Below are 12,883 nucleotides of genomic sequence, written 5' to 3' on the forward strand. Positions count from 1 at the left end.
TACTCTGAACCCAAGTTCAGATTCCACCAATAGACCCAGCAGGACAAGGGATCATGGAATGTGAATGTCTTGTTCCAATTCTAATAACCCAATTTTTATCTGTAGACTGCTCTACAGAGATCTATAGACCCTTCGATGCTATTCGGCCACATCTAAGAATAAAATCAAGGGTGTTCATTTGTTTCTTTTTAAAGTTTAACCCCAATAATCATTAGGGAGGATAATGAAATCACATTACAAGAGATCTAAGCAGTAGAGTCCAGATAGTGACATGTGGAGAATCATTGTAGAAATCTGTCCACACCAGAACATTGAAAGGGGCTAAAAGAGGCAGGCAGGTGCCTAAGACCCCACCCCACGCAAGTCTAAAGGATACTTCTTTCGTCAAGACTGGAGCTTTACAGTAATTGTACTTGATACATAGGACTACAGTATTCCTTTTTCCAACGGGAAAACTCTAAACTTGTATTTTGAGAGGCTGAATAGATTTCCTTCTGAAGTTTACAACCCCCAAGTTTTCCCCTCTCAACTCAACACGAATGCTAAAAGTAACAGTAGTCTTTTTATCTTTTAGGTCAATGGCAATGGCAATGTTATTAGAGTATGCCTTCCTGACCCCACACAAAGAATGTATCTTTGATACATTTATATCCATAAATTTTTCTATGTGGTCAAAAGGGTATCCTGTATCCAAGTCATTACATATATAAAATGGATGGTGGTTTTCAAAGAAAGCCAAACCTAAGTCTTAAAATTAACCCCGTTTCCCAGTATTAACTTTTCTACTGATTTTAATGAATCTTAAAGTTGGGAAAACACCTCCGCCCCATTTCTGGTCTAGCGCTCAGCGCAAAGTATAAAATCAATGCCCCATATCAGTTTCAATTTCAGTGAAACAAGACACCATCGCACAGACTGTCAGTCTTAGAAGATCTAACAGAATAACTTCCATTGTATGAGGATTTTACACTGAAGAAAAGATACATTTATACTTGTATCAGCAGTGTGAATGGTCACAAAGACATATTTACTCATCTGTGTACATCAAATTTAAGCTACTTATACCCTTTAACTTCTCTCTATAAATATTACTAACAGAAAAGGCTCGACCTTCATGAGCTATCAAAGGACGCGTGTCCTTCCTTAAGCTCTTGCATCTAAGAATGCTTCAATATCACCATTACATCACTGACTTTGATGTAATATTCACTTGTTTAACAGGTAGATAGGCAGGCAGGAAGCTGGGCAGGTAAGGAGGCAGGCAGAAAGACAGAAAGATGGATAAAGTAGAATCTGCTCTGACTTCCTAAGAAACTGAACATCTAGTGTCCTGTTTTGGTAATTTCTAAAAATCTAAATTGTAAAATACAGTTTAAGGAAGAAAAAGCATCTATTTTTTTCTCTAGAAGGAATTCCTGAAGCTATCCCCTGTAGAATTTCACCACTCAGCATTATTTCCCAACTTGACTCCAACACACAGAACAGGAGGGAGGAATTTTTCTGCCAGGATTTGCCTCACTTATAGATATAAGTTGGGCTACTCCTTCCATTATTTTAAAGATAAAAGGGCAGGATTTTAAAAGGAGAGAGAGAATAAGTAGGAGAAAAAGAAAGAGAGGAAGAGTGGAATGCAAAGAGCAAGAGGTAGGAAAAGAAAGAGGCAGGAGGGAGAGGAGGAGGAGAAGAATATGAATTCACACTGCAGAGTCCCCAAAGTACTCTTGGCTACATGGAACCCAGCATTCTTTACTATCATATCAGATACAGACTGCTTAATCTTAATTTTGCTTGTTAAAAAATATTTATCCAGATACAAAAATAAACCCACTGCAAATTACAAGTTGTCAGGGTTAAAAATCTACTCCTGTTTGTGTGGGGGAGGATAAGAGACCAGCATAGACATGAATCATTCTCAGTAATTTGAGTGTTTCCATGACATCAATGGGCACCCGTCCAGGGCTCTGTCGAAGTCTGCGAGGTACCAAAGAGGCAGCACAGCCAGCAGGAGGCTGGGAGGTGGACTTTTTTTTTTTTTTTTTTTTAAGGATTATGCTCCTTGTAAAGATTTCATCTGTAGCATCCACTTTTACCATCAAATAGATCGGTCCAGAGATCATGAACAAACACATTTCATTCTGATAGTGTAAGCCTTTAACTTTATTACATCTTTTTGTTCCCCAATTCAACTATAAATCTGCCCTCAGAGCCAGAACCCCTGTTTGGGAGCAAAATAATCAGGCACTGTGGATAAAGCCCACGCACCTTCTCAAACATAAAATCGCGATTCCTATCATTTTTTTTTAAAGACTAAAAGCAGTCATTTTAAAAGGACACCTCGGTTTCTAGAAAAGAAACTATCTTTTGTGTAAATTATCCATTAAAAATTAGCTATGGTCTTGATGTTGATTTTCTGCTTAAAATTCACTCGGAACATTTGTTTCAGATAATAAAATTTTCAAGAGCGCTGATAACATGTTTGAGTAGGATCCTTAAGTAACTATCTGTGCTCATGAACACAAAAGCTCCTAAATATCTGTGTTTACTCTATGTCAGGCATGGATTTTTGTCACTTATACCAACTGGCTGGCGCGGACAGCCTCTTTCCTCCTTTCTCCATTCTTCACCACCCGCCTCCCCCCATCCCCACAACCACAACGGGGCTTTGAAAGAGCTAAAGATTCTATTTTTCCAATATTTAAAAGAGATAGCAGTGATGAACAAACCCGGTGCGTTCACTGCGGAATTTTCGAGACAACCCTCCGGTACTAGAATGCGACAGCCGCTGCGGATATTTTTTGGCACAAAGACAATGGTGGCAGTGCCAAGCCCCATGGCTAAAACTACTCAAAAGAGGCATAAGGGTAGCATTAATCGCTCAAGTCTTTTACTGCATGGAGTACTGTTGTCCATATTTTTAAAACTAAAAGTACCCGTTAGTAACATTTGTTGTATGCCCATAAAGATGGGGTTGGTGCGGGGGGCGGGGGGAGATTCTGAAATATATACCAGAAACAAATCTTGTCAGGCATTTGATTCATTTTTATACCTAAAAGGACCAAATGTTAAATTTTGCTGCTGGTGACGATTTGCCGTGCATGAAATGAATATGACCTAATGGAGTACACGAAGGGCTAAATGAAAGCTATAGAGAGGATTTCATAAACTAAGTCGACATATTGGCTAAACAACTTTCTTCTGCAAAAATGATGTATACAAGGGAACATGTAATACTATGTCACAATTTTTTAAATTAAACAAAGAAAACGCTGTAAATGAGCAGACACAACATCCGTCAATCAATCCTTCTGGAGACAAAGGAGATCAACATGCAGCCCCGTCTACAGAACAAGTCGGCATCTCCAGTGAGCAAACAGTCCAGGAAGTCAACATGTGTTCTGTCCAAATCGAACCCATCCGCTGCTAAAGCCTATATTTAAATTTGATTATTAAAAATGGCACCAAATGGCAATCAATAAAGGATTCACTTGCTTCCCCTGGCCCAGAAAAACTAATATGAGCAGGAAAGGCAAGCAACTTCCATATTTAAAAAAAAAAAAAGTCAATGTTTTGCTGATCTATTCAACAATCTTTTATCTTGCTGTCCCAAGAAGGAGCAGGAAAATTTGCTTTTTATTTGAGGGTGATATGGTTAACAAATGTCTATAGAATTTCAAATTGAATATTTTTATATTCTTGTATTATCAGCCATTTGACTTCCAATTTTTCTTCCGATACATCCATGGTATCCTATTGTAAGGGAACTGGGTGACAATGAAAATATTACATGAAGGGAAAAAAATGATCTCATAAATCCATTCCACTCATAGGGATACTTCTAAGAAGGATCACCTTTGGTAGATTACTGCCCCTGGATACACATGACAGTTCTAAACCACCTAGAAAGAGCTAGAGACAGACGAGCAACTTATCAATAAAATGATTTCTAGAGATAAGCTCTAACAGAGATGATCCCTCTTGTGGTTGACCAGTACGATAATAACAGGGTCATGTTTGGTTGTGTAGCCTTTCATTTGTAAAATGCCACTTTAAAAATTATATATAAATGGTAGGTGTTTCACCCACCGCTGAAATAGATTCATCTATATGGGAGAATATATCATCCCGTGAAACGCCTTGATGAAAAATTATCTGATGCTGCAGGACAACACCAAGCAAGGCTGTTTCACTGTTAATCCTCATTCTGGGAACTGAAGAATGAGCCTTTTGTTCCCTGGCATCAGACTAGGGAACTCATCATAAACATGTTTGACTCAGAATAAATTTCTGTCCCCATCCCCAGTCCCATCCCATCTCTGATTACCCTGTGAATCTATATATATGTAGCAAGGACTAGTTCATCAAACAACAACTGAACTTTTTAGTAGTTCTGAACATATACATGAGGTTATTATTTACAGTCCTTCATCGTTTCCATGCCTGCCTTTTCCTTCCCTATCCAAATAAGAATAGCTGTGTCCTTATCATGTATTAACCACTGCTCAAAGCTCTACATAAAATGATTCATTCAATCTGCACAACCCCATAAGGCAGGTAATAGAAACACCATTTTGCAGATGAGGAAACTGAGATCTAGAAAATTGCCCACAGCCACACAGGTACAAGTGACAGAGCCAGGATTCAAACCCTGGCAGTTTGTTTGCCCAGACTGCGCTCTTAGCACTATGCTATGCTGCTGGTGTTTAAACTCTGGGGGAAAAAAAAAAAAGTATAAATAAACTAGAGGCCCGACACTGAAGACTCTCAAATCCCAGAGCTCAAAACACTCATGAATTTGATATGAAATTAATGAAAGTGTCTTATAGGCAATGATAATTTACATTTACATGGTGTTTTATTCCTAAAAGGTCTCTAGGTACTTTATAGCAGCACAAATGATACACATGGATTCTGTGACATCTTACAATAAACTGCCACCATCTCCGCACATTAACACAAAGCAACTAATTAACAAAAACATGGCAGAAAACTGCATTTCTACACCTCTATGTGAAGACTACGTCTTTGTATTAAGATGTACAGAAGAGTAAAAGTAAAAATATAATTATAATACAGGACAACCCAGCATCACTCAGTGTCATCTATAGAATAGTGATCCCACAACGGGCTCCAAAAACCAAAAGGGAGACTAATTAAAAGAATCTACGAACTGTTACAAGCTATTGCCCTGCCCCCCAACAGATTTACATTGTATCTAGCATGTTAAAGACTCTTGAGAAGTACTGCAGTTAAGACATTTAATTCAGGGTTTTCTTTTTTTTTAATGAGATGGGGTCTCACTATGTTACCCAAGGTGCTCTCTAACTCCTATGCTCAAGGATTCTTCTGCACTGCTCTCCAGAGGAGCTGGGATCACAGACATGAGACACTGTACTTGGCTTTCAATTTAGTTTTATACAATGTTTCCTAAACTGACTTGAGCATACATGCCCGTCCCCATCTTTTTTGTGTCTATTAATACAAGAGCTGATGACCTTTAAGAACTACTATTATTTAAAACTTAACACTAAGAATATATCAGGTTACTATATATTTGTAGTTTTCTATCAGATAAATGATGTAGGTTCAAAAATTAAATTTTTATTTTATTTAAATTGATATGAAAACATTTTGACTATTTAATTTGCTGGTTTCTGTTGGCTTATATTTCTTACGGTAATCTGTGGCCATGCAGGTATAGCTTCATTGTTCTGACTAGCTAGTCAACTTTACTCCTGATCCCAGTTTGGAGGTGAGACTCTGGGTTTACAAAAAAGCAGAAGCTGACATTATTCTTTCGATTTCCAACATTTCAGAGAAGAGTACTGGTTCTCTCCTACAGAATCTTAACGATACAGGGACAACTCTGCCTTCATCCACAGTCATTTAAAAATCTAAATGTAAAATAAATTTGTGCTAAAAGAATTACAACTCCATTCCAGCAAATAAACTAGTCATCCAACAACCTAGGAAATCCTATAAAGACAAATGGGGGAAAAGGTAACTAACTAGGCACATAGCTTGTATGTATCAAGGGATAATGAAAAATGGGCAGTAAACCATTTTTTTCTGGAAAAGACTGGCATTAACTCTCTCTTCCGCTGATGTTCTTTTAGTCCTAAAAATAGAATACTCAGTAATGGCCTATAGCTCTGATCCCACTGGAAATTGGAAGTTTTGGCTGCATTTCATCACTGATTCCCCTCATCTCATCTAGGCATTGTGCTGCCTTTAACACAGTGTGGGTACTGAAACCCCAGGTAGTATCTTAAGGTGCCACCAAAAGTCTTCACTTCAGGGCTCTGCCTAAGTGAAGAATTTCAGATTCTATATTCAATTCTCCATAAAGCACTTATATTTGTAATGCACTATCTTGCATGCAAATTTAACTTACATTATTTAAGACAACACACCCTAAAAGCTCATTAAATGGGCATTTTAGTCCATGTTTTTATAGACGAAGTCACTAAAATTAAGGGTAACCAGCTCATATAGTTAAAAAGGCTGCACAGATATGAAGTGGCGAAGTTAGCACACAGACCTCCAGTTCCAGTACCAAGGCTTTCCCACAGTATGCCACCTCCATTTGGAGTTTTCTAGATGTATCATTATTAGTGCCTACTGTAGCAACAACCATTGCCTTCTCACTACCGTAATCCTCTCCCCAAATAATTTAAACTCAATTCATAAAGTCAAAGAGTTCTCAAGTTCCATGATGGATGAAAATGTCCGAATCGATAAGCATTTTGAGTGAACATCCTACAGTCCATCAAAAACTACCTTTTCAGTGCAGAATAAAAATATTGTCCTAGATGATTTCACATGGCCCAGACAACAACAACCAAAATCAGCCCCTCACTTGGCATCCTGCTTAGGAGAAGTACACACATTATCAAATTAAAGCACATGAGTTTTATGCTTGATTTTCCGAACGCAGGAAAATCTTTCATTGAAAATAACACTAATTCCACAGAGTGTGCAATTAATCAACATAATCATGGGGATAACTTAGCTGTTTGGGGAGGTGTGTCAAATAACTCTTTAAGGCCACTAAAGTACCACTTGAACCACCAAAGTAATGATTTTCTGAATCAGCAATTTGTACAAGGGTCCCCTAGAGACCTGAAGGACTAAGGGCAACCCTGAAATCACTCAACTTACTTCTAATGAGTAACTTACCATTGGCTTTATGTGAATAACATCTTCACAGTGATGCCTACCCTATCTTATATTTTTACTGCAGTTTGAGTCTATGATAATTGGATATAACCAAGGCAGTTAAGGACTTGTGTGGTCTTAGAAAAAACAGCATATGCATTTGAAAGCTTATTTTTTATTCAAAAGAACATAATAGTTTTTCATATAAAAATGAAAAAAAGCTCATCTTGCAATACATGCTAAAGGTGTCAAAAGCACGCAGAAATAAAATATTTTCACTATGTTCTTAGGCAGAAGGAAGACTTGTGATGAGCTGGTGAGTGTGGAGAAAAGCAATTTCCTCAAATTCAATTCATGGCTAAGAAATCTTGATGATCAGGAGAATTATCAGCAAGACTTTTCCTAAAAACAGATTCCTGGGTTCTCTTCTCCATGGTACGTGAATTCGGTAGAGTCTGGCATTCTCTCTTTTTATTTTTATTTTTTTCTTTTTAAGACAGAGTCTCACTCTGTTGCCCAGGCTGGAGTGCAGTGGCATGCAGTCTCAGCTCACTGCAACTTCCATCTCTTGGGTTCAAGCAATTCTCCTGCCTCAGCCTCCCGAGTAGCTGGGATTACATGCATGTGCCACCACATCCGACTAATTTTTGTATTTTTAGTAGAGATGGGGTTTCACCATGTTGGTCAGGCTGGTCTTGAACTCCCGACCTCAAGTGATCTACCTGCCTCAGCCTCCCAAAGTGCTGGGATTACAGGCATGAGCCACCGTGCCCAACAGATTTTTTTTTCTTGCAAATAAAATTCCACTGGTTATTCTGACCAGCTAGGGAGACAAGCAACCAATTTAAGTGATAGGCATAGCTCTATAGGTTACATTAGCTAAAACTTCAATAGACCTGGTAACATGGTAGATAACAAAAAGTAGATTACTACTAGCACTCACCTATTTACGCAGAGTTTTTTAAAAGACAAGGACTTGTTGATCCCCAAGGTCATTTCAGACAGTTACATTTCATGGGTTAGAGAAACCTTTCTCTGGCAGCGTGCTAGGCCTTTAAATGTGCTCATCTCCAATAATGAAGGCTGTTTTTTTTTTTTTTAAAGAAATCGATTTTACATTGCCAAATCGATTCCCCTAATAAACAACAGTATCCCAAAATATGAGAATCCCGGAGTTTTGTTAAGGTTGCTCCTCATTGATCAGACCCACTGGCCCGCTGCTCTGAAAGCATCTCTCTTCTATCTCAAGAGTGGATGTCACCTTTAGAATCCAGGATCCAACTCTAGTGAACCTGACCTGGTTCATTCATTTAAAAGGGTCCTTCTACCCCTTCTCTGACTGTCCATGTTCTGTGGAGGCATGACAAGTCCACAGTGAGGGAGAGAATCCAGTCCTTTCCCTTTCATTGGAGGAGATGGGTGACATTTCTGGCTGAATGTAATAGAGACAACATCATCTGGGCAAGACTTTGGTGCCTGGCTAAATATTTTGGAATTTATTGGAAAATATGAAGGAAATCAGCAGCCGCATTTCACCACACAAATCACTTTTAATCATAAATTATATGCTGCTCATTTAACTGAATGTTCCACCAGAGTCTTAGCAACAGTCAATGTAAAAGATAAAAATGATAAAACTCTAAATAAGCCACAGTGGGATGGAAAAGAGAGGAAAAGGTTTCTTTGTTATAGAGTAGTCTACATAGGCACTTAGTTGTCTATATAGAAAAATTATGTATTTTAGCACCATGGTACACAGGTGATGGCCTTAACTTTCAAGCTAAGTTTACAGTGAACAAGAATATAACAATGTTCATCTCTTAAACTATACACATTGGATATGATACTCAAAACTACATCAAAAGAATGGGGGGGGGACACGACAATGTTATATATGGTATATAGATATGTATAATACATAAATAAACACACATATATAAGTGACATTTTTAATCCCAGACAGAAGATAATCCAACTGCCATTTGTATACGTATCTGTAATATATTAAATGATCATTTCTCTAGCCTTAGCACTGAATACAATTGACCTATATCCCCTAAACATGCACTACTGAGAGAAACTGGAGGGGAGTGGGAGGAACAGCCCAGAATTGAAAACACATTCCAAGGAAGACAAAGAGTAGGAAGATTGCTAACCATTATATTTATAGAAGAATGATGTTTTCCAGCCAAGCCTGCTCTTCAAGATCAACTTCAAGAGAATGGGCCCATAATAATAACCAAACTGCCAGATACGCAGGGCCACACTCCCCAGAGTCCAACCAGCCTGCAGCACTAGTTATTGTTCAAAGAAGGGGAAGGTTGGTAGATGAATGGTCCCATGCTGCAATGTTTAAGAGAAGCCTCTCAATGACTGAATCTAGGAGCATGACTCAATCAAGAGAGGAAGGTGGGGAGCACAGGAAGGAAGAGGAGAGGCAGAGGGAAGGATGAGAGGGAGGAAAAAGAGAAAAAAGAAAGCAGACAAAGAGTAGCCAGAAGAATGACCTCATCCTATAAAAAGTATGCAAGAAAATAAAATGCATTACATATACTATGTTTACAGACCACAATTTTTAATCCTGAAACTTGCAAAAATTATATCTGAATAGTGGTGAATGAGGCCTAAAAAACACAATATAGGGAAATTAATATTTGTTGGGTGCTTTCTGTGTAACATGTGCTGGATGCAAGAGAGTCAATAATGCACATTATTCTCAAGGAGGTAAGAGTTTAGATGACTAAATACCAGGAGTAACACAATGCTATCCACCAGTAAGGGATATAATGGGAACCCAGAGAAGCACCAAGAAAGAGTACCCAATACAACCTCATTGAAGACAAGGTGGTAACAGGAGAGACATGTATGTGAGATTTCATGCAAGATGACATTCTAACAGAGGTAATAAGGACTTAATATTTGTTAGAATGCAATTCTTAGTTACTTGACAATGTTAAATCAAAATAAGTAAACACTATTAAGTAAAAATTTATATCATTTATCCAAAACAAATTTTAAGGTAACTGGAACCTAAAATTGCAAAGGGGAAAAACTGGAAGACAAGAAAAAAAAAAATAGATGACATTTCTGCCCTTCCACAGCTCTAAGTTCTTTGATCACTCCACGGTTGGTTTGGAAGTTTTTATGGCTTTTGCTTACAAATTAGAAAAATTTGCAATGTAAGACAAAAGAACTATAAAAATCTAAACTGCCTTCTCTGTACAACAAATACCAAACTGACTCCATCAAGTCATTTAATTTCAGAGATACACAGAAATCACTTATACAAACTAAATTATTATAAAGACTTTGATGGAGCCTTGTCAACAAAAATTGTTGCTATTTTTAAAAGACACACTCATTACACAGAGCCCTGGCCTTCACTACCAGGACCCAAGGATGCTCTCCACCCAGGCAATGGTAGAGAGGCTGACACTCTTCCTCTGTAACTGCCCTTGTATAGTTTAGTCCTGTGTCCTGGGAGTAAAGAGACCATCAGTGATTTGTTCCTTTAACATCTCATACTCTATAAACAGCAACTGCAAAAGCAAAACAAAACAAAAAATATTTTACTCAAATCACCATTCTCAATGTCTGCCAGTGAGCACAGCTTAATTTGGTTTGCAAGGAAACCAAAAATGCTTTTATAAAGTATTATGATGTAAATATACTCATTTTCCTTGGCAAAGCAAGTGAAAACTATCAACCAACCATAACAGGAATTTTTCTACTAGGGATTACCTACCACATCCATTACAGACAAATAATCATATTTCAAAATTTCAATGACTTATCTATCCCCTTTTAAGTTCTATTCCCAACTTAGTCCAACAAGAATACTTCTCAAATACAATCAAGCCAAGGGGAATATGAAAGCAATGAAAATATGGTTAATCGTGATATACAATCAACCACTTAAAAAACTCAAGAGTATTACACACATTGCATGTTATTTGAACTATCAGGACTATCTATTTACCGAAAACACACCCAAAACAAAACCTCACCTTTATTTCCAAACAAAAACAAATTAACGGCCATACTCAGTATTAAGCTACAACTTTATAATCGTGGTAAATATCTGATCAGTTGTATAAAAATAAATTGAAACAAAACAAAAAACAAAAAAAACCCAACCTTGAAAAGTAAAAGAAAGTAAGAACCTCACACACCAGTCAGTTCCTATCTGAGCAGCCAGCAGAGGGCGCACATGCCCCAACAAGAGCCGGCTATGGCCAGGCACTCCCCAAACTTATTTAGTACTAAGTCTCACCAAATCTGTATGGGGGAGGAGGGGTACAGTCAGCCGATCAGTGGCATTGATAAAACTAACGTGCTCAATTTAGGATCAGTAAGAAACATACATAAGTACACTTTAGTATTAAATACTGACTTTAACAGAGATTTCTTAGCTGCTCGATGGGAAGTTGTTCATTAAAAAGATTTGTACAGAAGTGAGCTTCTGTCAGTTTTCAAGGTCACAGTAGTTTTTATTGCCCTATCTGACCTGTATGAGGACTTATTTGTAATGCAAGGATTTATGGAATTAAATTAAATATTAAATTTCTAACATAATTAACATATTTTTTGAGTATATTACACTTAGCAAAGTCTCTTTTAGTGTATGTATATTTCTGTGTCTTATACAAATCTATTAATTAACTTTTGCAACCCTAAAGCAATCAAATATGTACCATTTAATGAATAAATTGAGATACGTAAGTTCCTTATTTTCCCACTGGTTTGTGCTTGATTGATTACTTGTAAATTGTCTATTCTGTGTCTCTATATCACAATATTTGCTTTGGGGTTTACAGTAGGTTATACCAGAAGAGTACCTCACAGCTATGTATGTGCACACACATATAGGTAGGGCACTGTTTATTCTTTTAAAGAAGTTTTCCAACAGATGCAAAAGTCACAAATTGTTCCTACTGTTTTCCAAGCTTGTTGAAACAATAGCACAAATTGAAAAAAAAATTAACTCATAAAAGCACCAAATTAAAATGAACAACAAAGACTACATTATTTACTTTTACAGATAAAAATTAAATAGTCCATAACACATCCAATCTCTAATTTCAAATAGGTTAGAATGAATGGAAGGTCTGCCCCTAAGTTTCAAGCTAGAAAGCCTGGTAGGATAATTAGCTGCCACTGTCCCTCCACCTAAATGATCATTTCACTTGATCTTAGCCAAAAGGCTAAGAAGCGATTCCTAAATGATCATTTCAACCTCACCTCTCTATTCACAAAACAAAAACAATAAAGCCAAGTAACATTTCCATCATAATATATATATTTTTTAGCATCCTTCATAAACTTGAGAGAACTTAATTTATAGAATCTAAAAACCAGGTGGCCTACGTTACATGTAGGTCACAATAAATAATATGCCTCCTTTGGCCAATATGGCTACACCATTTCTGCCTAAGTTAAAATGACGATGTTTCATTATTCCTAAGCTCTCAGTTCTGAAATGTTTACACAATCTGTTAAGTCCAGGGAAATTTAAATGATTTTGACATGCAGCCTGCTAAGGCCAGTGACGGGGATAATGCCTCTTTACGTGGGTAAAATTTTGTGGCATATAGGTCACTCTCTTAAGGGGAATCAACTGTGTGTCTCTTCTTTGCACTTCTACCACAATCCTTCATCCTGCAGCCTGGAGCTGAGAGTGAAATGCAAGAAAGGAGCCGAGTGCTCAAAGCAAAAATCTGCTTCCAGG

At 37.5% G+C, this 12,883-nt stretch overlaps 1 protein-coding gene across 41 annotated transcripts in view; it reads right to left on the reverse strand.

Moving 5' to 3' along the window:
• Positions 1 to 12,883, reverse strand: part of TCF4 (transcription factor 4) — a 412,677-nt gene that overhangs the window by 180,628 nt on the left and 219,166 nt on the right. The gene's annotated exons all lie outside the window — the stretch shown is intronic.

The sequence above is a fragment of the Pan troglodytes genome, chromosome 17 (assembly GCF_028858775.2).
Source record: "Pan troglodytes isolate AG18354 chromosome 17, NHGRI_mPanTro3-v2.0_pri, whole genome shotgun sequence".
Taxonomy (NCBI): domain Eukaryota; kingdom Metazoa; phylum Chordata; class Mammalia; order Primates; family Hominidae; genus Pan; species Pan troglodytes.